The sequence below is a fragment of the Pteropus vampyrus genome, unplaced genomic scaffold (genome assembly GCF_000151845.1).
Source record: "Pteropus vampyrus isolate Shadow unplaced genomic scaffold, Pvam_2.0 Scaffold448, whole genome shotgun sequence".
In the NCBI taxonomy this organism is placed as follows: domain Eukaryota; kingdom Metazoa; phylum Chordata; class Mammalia; order Chiroptera; family Pteropodidae; genus Pteropus; species Pteropus vampyrus.
The window spans coordinates 289,611-299,407 of record NW_011889229.1 but is presented as its reverse complement, the minus strand read 5'-3'; the positions used below and the strand labels follow the sequence as shown (position 1 = coordinate 299,407).

The window sequence follows — 9,797 nt, the reverse complement described above, 5'->3', positions numbered from 1 at the left end:
ATGAATCTCCCCCAATCAAAAAACATAAGCTGGCCGAATGGATTAAAACATAAAATCCAACTACCTTCTGCCTACAACAGACTTTGGATGTGAGGACACACACATTTAACTATTATGGTGGGGAAAAGTATTCCATGCAATAACCAATAAAGGCCACCGGTGGCCAAACTAATATCAGACAAATGCATGGTGTAAAAAAGTGTCACAAAACAATGAAGGACATTATAAAATGATAAAAGAGTGAATTAAACAGAAAGCTATAACGAATATATTACGAACATGTAAAAATTGGTAGAGCCGAAAAGAGTATGGGGTGTCCTCAAAAAATTACAAGCAGAACACCATACAACCGAGAAATTCCACTTCTGGGCATTTGTCCAAAGAATATGAAAACACTAATTCAAAGGATATATATGCACCCCTAAATCCACTGCAACAGTTTTTTACAATAGATAAGATACAGAAGTAACCTAAACATCCTTTGAAAGACCAATGGCTTAAAAATTATGTGATAAACATATACAATGGAATATTATTAAGCCAAGAGCAAGAAGAAAAATATGCCAGTGGCAACAACATGGATGGTAGAGTGGTATAAAGGTCTAGTTATAAAATGAGTAAGGCATGGAAATGTAACGTGCAACATAGGAAATATAGTCAATGACATTGTACTACCTTTGTAAGGTGACAGATAGTTACTAGTCTTAGAGTTGTGATTACGTCATAAGATTTATAAATGAAGAATCACTATGTTGTCCCTTTTTTTCTTTTTCTTTCTTTTTTTTTTAGGCAAGGCAACCCTTGGTTGACTTCACAGATTGCAAGGACCTTGTCAGCATACAACCCCTTATTTTATTTATTTATTTATTTATTTATTATGTCTACAGCACCTGGTCTTCCTAGGTAGTCTCCTATCCAAGTACTAACCAGGCCCGACCCTGTTTAGCTTCCGAGATGAGATGGGATCGGGCTTGTTCAGGGTGGCATGGCCATAGACAAGTGTTTTATTTGTCAATCCGCATTAAGTTTTGAACTCTCATGTTTCAAATCAAATATTAAGGAAAAAAACAAACAAGTCGGTCATCAAGAGCACAAAATGAGAAGCCATACACTGAGAGAAATTTCTGGCAAAAGACACACCCATAAAAAACAATGCAAAACATACAAAGAACTCTCCACACTCAACAGTGAGAAAACTACTAGCCTGATGGAAAACTGGGCCAGGGACCTTAACAGACACCGCACTAGAGAACACAAACAGATGGCAAAGCAGTACTTAAAAAGATGCTCCACATCACGTCACTAGGGAAATGCATAAGAAAACCCTGAGAATTAAACGAACAAACAGCAAATGAAAACTATACCACAAACCCAGCAGAAAGGCCAGTGACCAGAGCACCGACAACATCGAGTGCTGGTGAGGATGTGGAGAAACAGGAACTCTTGCTCATGGCTGGTGGGAATGCACAACGCCACAGCCACCTGGGGAGATGGACGGGTGCTTCTGACTGAACATTCTATCACCATATGACCCAGTAATTGTGCTCCTGAGTGTTTACCCAAAGACTTGAAAACTTTGATCCACACGAAAGCCCGTATGTTAATGTTTATAGCAGCTTCATTCATAATTTCCAAACTTGGAAGCAACCAAGATGTCAGTCGAGAAGTGAATAATTGTGGTAGACAGACAATAGACTGTTACTCAGCACTATATAGAAATAAGCTATCAAGCCAAGAATACACGTGGACGACTCCCAGATACATATTAAGTGAAAGAAGCCAATCCGAAAAGGCTCCATACTGTAGGATTCCAACTCTATGACATTCAAATAAAGACAAAACAATGGGAGACAGTGAAAAGATCACAGGTTGCTGGGATTTAGAAGAGACGAGCAAGCAGAGCACAGAGAATATACAGGGCCAAGAAACTAGTCTGTATGATGCTCCAACGGTCAATACATGTCAACACAAATCTGTCCACACCCACGGAAGGGACAGCCCAACAGCAAATCCTAAGGTGGTCTGAGCTTTGTGGGATAACGATGTGTTGATGTAGCTTTGCCTAAGTCATGACTGTACCGCTCTGGTGGGGAACAAAGAGAAGGGGGAGAACTCTCCATAACTTCTACTCGATTCTGCTGTGAGCCCCAAACTACTCTTTAAGAAAAGTCATCCTCAGACTTCTACTTCTGAAATAGCTGTTCTCAGGTCTATGTGTCTTTCCAGTAGTTCTTTATGCTCACGCAATGACATAAAAGTTGGTATCTGTTACTTAAAAAACAAAACACAGTAAGATAGCAATTCACACCAAATAGGATGACCACTATCAAAGAAAAAAATATATCGAGAGTTGAATCAATGTGGAGAAACTGGACCCTTACGTATAGTTGGATGAAATATAAATTAGTGCCAACCTTATGAAAAACAGTATGACATTTCTCACAAAATTAAAAATAAAAGTATCCTACGATGTAGCCATCTACTCTTGGGTACATATATCTAAAAGTCTTCAAAGAGCGAACTTCAAGAGACATCTTCACACCCACATACATTGCAGCATGAAAGCTTGTAATACTTGGAAGCAACCCAAATAGCCATGACAGATGAACAGATAAAGAAAATGTGTCACATACACTGGCATATTACAGAGCCCTGGAATAGAAACAGCTTATCCTCTGATACAACAGAAAAACCTTGAGGACATTTGTTAAGTGAAGCACATGAGTCACAAAGAGACAGATACTATGATTCCAGTTCTGTAAGTCATCTAATGTAGTCTACTCCATAGAAAAAAAAGTAAAATGGTAGTAGTCAGGGGCTTGGGGTAAAAATACGCGAGGAAATGGTGGTTTAATGGGTTTGGGGACAGTTATGCAAAGCAGAAATTTCTAGAGATCAACTGCACAACAACTTAAACATACTTAATGTGACTGGATTATACAGTTACAGATGGTCCAGCTGTTAGATTTTTAGTCACATGTTTTTGCCGAAATTGAAAATAAAAAATATCTAAAAGCAATAGTTGTAAAACACATCAAAAACTACCTTTAATTCAAACTGGTGTTTTTCTCACAAAGATATAAAAACTTCCATAAACATATGAATTTAAGGCTATCTCCATACTATTTAACTAAACAAGATACAATAACCACTGACTGAAAAGAAAAATAAAATATGAAAAATAAACAAGTCATGAAAGAAGTCAAGGGAAAATTATACCAAGAGGCCAAGAATCACTGATCTATAAAATGAACATCTGAGATTAAAGTACTCCGTGATTAGGAGACATGCTGCGGAAGGCAGACTAAAAACCAAATGATTACTTTTTGCCTCAAACTGAAATTGAGGAAGCAAATACTTTCATCAATATGCTAACGTAAAAACTCGGTAACTCACTTCTTCCCGGAGCGGTTCAAAGAGCACATCGTATCAGCACTTCAGAATCTAAAACCACAAAATGTAACACAGATCTAACTGGAGAGTGAACACATACAAGACACAGGTCCAGGCAGCTTTGGACTGAACAAGACAGAATGATTGGTATTAAGACGTCGGGTCACAGTGGAGACTTCTCTCTTTGGTGGGCAATATGCTAAGGCCCCTGTGGCATTAAGTTATTGATGAATTCGGTGAGGGAAACAGTCAGGGAACCTGGGGACATAGTCTTCGAGTTTCTAATGTTCGTTCGTACAAAGCAAAAGAACACTGTGAGGCGAAACAGAGAATGAGGTTTTCTCGATTCAGGAAGGTGCCTGTGATGAAATTTTTGAGACTGAACTTTGTAGGGTCGTGTTTGAATCCTCCTTAGAAATAGAAATTATAAAGCAGAAAACATAAGCCATCTGTTTCTAGTGCCCCAGGGAACAGATTTCTGTACCAAATTCCAGGATTTCCACCACTTCCTTCACAAAGCCCTCACGTGTCACAAAAACGGAACTTAAAAAATGGCTTCCCCTAGAATTCCTCAGCACGTGTGGACTCTCCCAGGCCCCCAAGGCAACGGAAGAGCAGGCAGACCCTGCTGGAGCCCACAGGCCAAGGGGAGGACGCTGGCCCCACTGTGAGTGTGACGAAGATCATGGAGCAGGTGGAGTCCCTGGAGGATGTAGGACTATGGGACATGTGGGAGAGAACTTGTCCCTCTGAGACAGTGACAGAAAGAAACCTGGGCTTCTCATATCCTTCCCACTGAGGCACAGATTCCCAACAGACATTTTAAGGTCTGGCTTCCTCCGTGACCTTAGCGAGGCCCTCGTACTTGTGTCATCTGCTTCCGTTATTCGCCACCTACCTGCGTGGATGGACACTGTCTTTTTTCTCTTCACATCCCAGGCCTCCTTCATTGGCTCCAAGAAGATGACTAGGTCTGGCTTAGAGACAGCAAGACCTGTTTATTAGAAAAAGGAACATGAGTTTTGATGGAGATTCTACAATCCAGTACATGCTCGGGGGCGAGGGGGAAGAGTGAACATCGTAGAATGTTAGAATATTCTAGAAACTGATTCCCCAAACTACCGTTTTCTGACATCTTTACTAGACAAGTAAAGTGTTCAGATTCTGAGTTCCGTATCCAAGTACATCATGAAGACCCTTCCAAACTAGCAACCCCTAATTTATCCCTTGAAAGCAGAGACCCGAAACTCTACCGGATGAAGCAGAAGCTCCCAGGAGACGTACTGATGAAGGAAACGACCCTGAGGGTGGGGTAGGAATTCTGGAAGGAAGGTGTCCTCACCCAGGGAGAGGAGGCTCCTGTAGGTCTCCACCATCACGTCCATGTATAGTTTCTGCTGAGCTGGGTGCAGGCATGCCCACTCCTCCTGAGAGAAATTTATAGCCACATCCTTGAATGTCAACCGTCTCTGAAACAAAACACATTTACCAAGTGGCCATGGGCAGAGTTCATAACATGGCCAAAGATGAAAACAGAGTTAAGAAAACTAGTTGTGACCTAGGAGAGGAGTCATTGGCGATAATGTTCTCCAGTGTATTTTCTAATTCTGAAAACAGAAGATTGATATATGACCCACTAAACCTCTGAAGAGACTTTACTTTTCTGGGAGATAAATAACAAGTTTGCGTTTAACCAGTGACAGCAATATCTTGAAAATTTAGTATATAATAGATATCAGTGTTTTTCATGTATTAATTTATAATTCATTTATGTAATAATAGTGAGGACACTACTATTCTTCCTCTTTTATGAGAATATTTTATGAAAGTTCCAGTAAATGGTAGAGCTAAGGTTTTACTTTATCTCAATTTTTCAAAAAGAACACAGACCAATATGTAGAGACAACCTTCGTGAACATTCCCAACAGTTTCTGTAACTGAGAATAGAGACAACTTAAACAAGTTGAAAGAACAGCTCCAACAGTGTTAACTTCTTATACACACAGACATACATATGGAACTACGTACACGTTAAAAGTGACAGAATTTTCACATTACTGACATTCAGATTATTTTGTGAATCTCATAAATCAGTTTGTGGATGATCCTCTTTCTATTGTTTAAAAACAGAGAAAAACATACACAATAAAGTAAATTAGAGCTATTGTTTCTTAGTCTTTCATTTCTTTGAAATTTAACACACTTGATCATATATCAACGATTCTTGTAAACTTTCTTGAAAATACAAAAATTGATGAATGAAGTACAGTATGTTTGTGACATGAGTGTGGAATATAATGAACCTTTACAGGAACAAGGACTGATTGATTGAAGCCTCTACTTTAGACCTCAATTATCTCGCTTTCTTTTTGCCCAGAGTGGAGGGAGAAAGGCAGTGAGACACCGTCTGCCATGTGGGCCACGAGGACGACGAGGACCACGAGTCCTGGGCCCATCGCCAAGCTTCTCAAGGTTCAACAGAGCCTATGAGTTGAAGATGAATGGAGGCTGTCATATTTTCCAAACATTTATCACAGGGGATGACTAAAACCACTAGATCTGCATCCAACGAGCACATAGGTAATTGCAGACCAAGGTTCAAATCCTTAGCTGTGGTGTTGAAAAATTCTCCACTGACTCAGAGATATGGCATGCAAAATTTGGGGAAAAAAGAACGTCAAGACCTGGATAGAAGCAAATACTGAAAATAAATTTAGGCGACCAAGGAACAGGGAGGGACTCATCATCACTGCTGTGATGTTACTGGAAAAAATGAATTAATAAGCAAATCGTAATTTGAACGTGATCAAATTAAGACATTAGTTTTATGCAAATGTCAACCATCACAAAGCTCCTTTGTTGTGTAACTCTAAAATCTCATTTAAATCGTAAGTCTTTCTTCCCAATCTAGTGAGCAAGTCTCCTTCTAAAAATTCTAATTTTTCGGAATTTTCCTGAGCTACTCTGACCATGAATGCCATCCCAGTCAAACGTGCATGTTCTCAACCCCGTTGCTCAGTGCTGATGTGGCGCTAGAGGAACCTACAACACACACGCCCCTTCATCGCGACATCTGACCGGCCCCAGAGGGGTCGTGGCCATGACGCCTTCCCAGTTTGTTGTGACCAAGGGGATGTTTTCAGTAGCTGAGGGTCATTAATTCCTGGTGAGAATTCTTCACGCCCTTAGGAGCCTGGATGGAGAGAAGCAGAGAAGGCTTGGGACAAGGTTCAAAAGTATTCTAAAAAGATGACCATGACACTCATTTAAAAAAATACAAACAACAACAACAAAAATAAGTAGTTAAAAACAACCCCGCTAGACAAGAGCATCAGAGTAGAGAACTAAAGGCTGCAGGATGTAAATACATTGATTGCAGGAAAAAAACCAGACACAGCCTCTGACCCCAGACGAAACAATTACCTGAGAAGCTGCCATTTTGTCCTTGTCCTGGCACACTGGGTTGTTTCCTTGGGGATGTTATGTGAAGAATCACCGTCGAATCTTGAGAATTTGTCTTCAACGGTGTCAACACAGCCCCTTCATCTGCTCCCCACACACTCACAGGCTGAAGATCGTGAGACGCTGAAAAGGCCACCCTCTCCTATCCGTTGTCACCGGAGAGTCAGAGACATTGAGCTCCTATGTGAAGAACGAACTGTGAGCTTTTCCTTCCGTCTTCCCTGCTCACCCCTCCCACAGACGTCCACGAATTCCCACAGCAGACAGCGAAGGCTGCTTTCCTGCTCCCCAAAACCCACCACAGCACCCTGTCACTGGCCCCTGACCAAAGCCTGCTCTCAACTCTCGCAAAGGAGTCCTGGAGCCCTCCTGCCCATCCTGGCCTCACTTTAGAATCACCTGGAACACCTCACTAACATAATGATGCTCCACCCAGGCCAGTCTTCCAGTCTCTGCTGCCTGGAGCCCAGGTGACTTAAAACTCCTCATGTGATCTAGTAGTGGTTCCCTACCGGGAACCACTTTTGAATGAACAGATCCCTGGGGGAATGCTTGAATGAACAGATCCCTGGGGGATCGGCCCGCTCTAAGTGGTGATGGACTGCAGGGGGCCATGAAATGGCATATTTAAGTCCTCCCCGGGGACTTAAATATGCCATTTCATATGGCATATTTAAGTCCCCGGGGAGGACTTAAATATGACCTCACCCCCCACCTGTTTCCTGTAGCACTGGGCCACAGACATCAGACTTGCACCCCTAAGCCTTTGGGTGGTGCGAGGGGCGGGGCGGGAACTTCTAGAAGAACAGGCTCACCAGGTGAAATTCCTTCCCCTTTTCCAGAAAATCACAGCGAAATTGAAAACCTATAAAATGATGAACTCAGATTTTGGTACTAAAAATTCTGAGAAAGTCTTAGCTGATCAAATTAGTTCACCATAAATGGCTGGACTCTGTGGGAACCAAGTTTCAGGTTGGTGTGGGCCATCCTTCCAAATTTTCAGAGAATGGACAAGAGGGACTTGAGGGAATCAGCTACTTTGTAGCTCCCAGATCACTAATTTGCCAAATCACACATAAAGGGAAAAAAAGGTGTTGCATATTAGACTAACTACTGAAAGTAGGTTCTGTTATTGAGACTACCTTTTATTTAGGAAAAATGATTAACAGCTGGTTATGAGAAGTCTCCAAAACTTCAGAAGTTAATGACTATAAACGAAGAAGCGGTAATTAAAAAACGATTTATCTTAATAGATTTTTTTTAAAAAATGAATTAAAAGTAATTAGAATAAAAAAAGCAAATGCATTTTAGAAAATGAAATGCAACGCTTTTAATATACTTTATTAAGCATGCGGTGACAGACGCAGTCCTTTCAGATCCCAGGTCACCACCCTCAGACCATCCCAGGAAATGAGAAGGGACCCATGATGGACTGAGACCAGTCCCTCCCCTCCGGCTGCATGAGGGTGACACGTCGAAGCCACCACCGGGTGATGCAAATAATCACACACCGCACAAGCCTCAGGAACTGGAGCTTGGCCATTCTCTTTCCCATCTGCATCACTGAAACAGTTCGACGCTTGTTAAATGAAATCGATTGTAAAGCCCAGGTCAGTAGCCACAACTGGGTCACCTGCATCCCATCAGCTCGCCGTCCACCAGGTCGGGGCTCCCTTTCCGCTCCCCTGCAGATTTGTCTGTGGATCCGTGTGACCCTCTCGTCCCTGTCTCTCTCCCCTGTTGTCCTTTCCTGCGTTCCCCGCTCTCCGCCCTGCTCTTTCTCCCCTTTTCCTCCTCCTTTCTCTGCACCTGCTCCCCGAACTCTTGAAATCTGTTTCACCCTCAGTGGCTCTTTCTCCCGAATCTTTGGTTGCGCCCCATCACCACGTATTTTTTCCTGCCTTTCTCCCCATCCCTTGCCTCGACTCACTGGCGCCCCCCGCTGGCTGAACTGTCAGGACGGCGTCTCCCGCGGCCGTCGCCCCGCCGCTCGCTGTTCCCGCTCCGGCCCCCCAGCTCTCCTCCGACGCCGTCCTGGTCGCCCTGACTCTGCTCATCGGGCATCCCCTCGGCTCCCCTCATCTCCCGGGAGCTCCCCGTCCCTCTCCACGCTCCATTTCCTTTCTCCTCTGCCCGCTTCCCCGAGTCACTCTCTCCGTCCGACCGTCGACAAGTCTCTCCCATGTGGTGTCGTCTCTGAGGGCCCCGCCCTGACCGCCGGGGCCCCCGCGTGTCCAATCCCCTCACCCCTCCTGCCGCTGTCCTGTTCTCCCCGTCGCGGTCCCCACTTCCACGAGGCCCCTCCCCGCGGAGCGTGTGGTGACCTCTTCCAGAGACACCTGCGATTTTCTCTCCTAAATCCCACCCCAAACAGTGTCCTGGGATTCGGGCCCCTTATTAAGTTGGAGGGAGGTCCGCAGAAGCCCGGGCTGGGAGGAAGCGGGGTTCCGTCCACCCACCGCGTCCTGAGGCAGCGCCTGGTCAGAGGTCAGGCCGGCGCAGGGGCCCCTGGGAAGCCGAGGAAAGGGCCCGTGGGCGGGGCTTGGAGGGAGTCCGCGCCTGCGCACTGACCGCGAGGGAGGAGCGCGTAAAGGCGGGACCTGGCGGAGCAAGAGGTGCTCAGGCCAGGGAGAAACACGCATGCGCAGTGCCAGATGCAAAGCGAAACCGGCGTAGGGGCGGGATCCGGGCGGGACTGTGACAGCATGTGACCGCCCCGACGCTTTCCTCTTAAGGTTTCTCATCTGCGTTTAGGTAAGGTGCCATGTCTTTACCGCATGGTGGAGCAGAGTTGATCCCTCCATGTTTGAAGTCACTTATACCAGTTTTAGGATCAAAATTTAGAGCTATGCGAGCCAACTTGTGTTGGCATCTAAGCAAGGTTTCCGTAATCGCTGAAGCGTTCTTACCTAGGGAACGTACGAGGTGAAGGCCCTCAGAGG

The 9,797-nt window shown here is 44.3% G+C and overlaps 1 protein-coding gene and 1 pseudogene across 1 annotated transcript in view; both read right to left on the bottom strand.

Moving 5' to 3' along the window:
• LOC105306604 (zinc finger protein 665-like) overlaps positions 1–9,797 on the bottom strand; it is a 37,377-nt gene that overhangs the window by 5,477 nt on the left and 22,103 nt on the right. The window lies entirely within an intron of this gene.
• Positions 879–997, bottom strand: LOC111732366 (annotated as a pseudogene).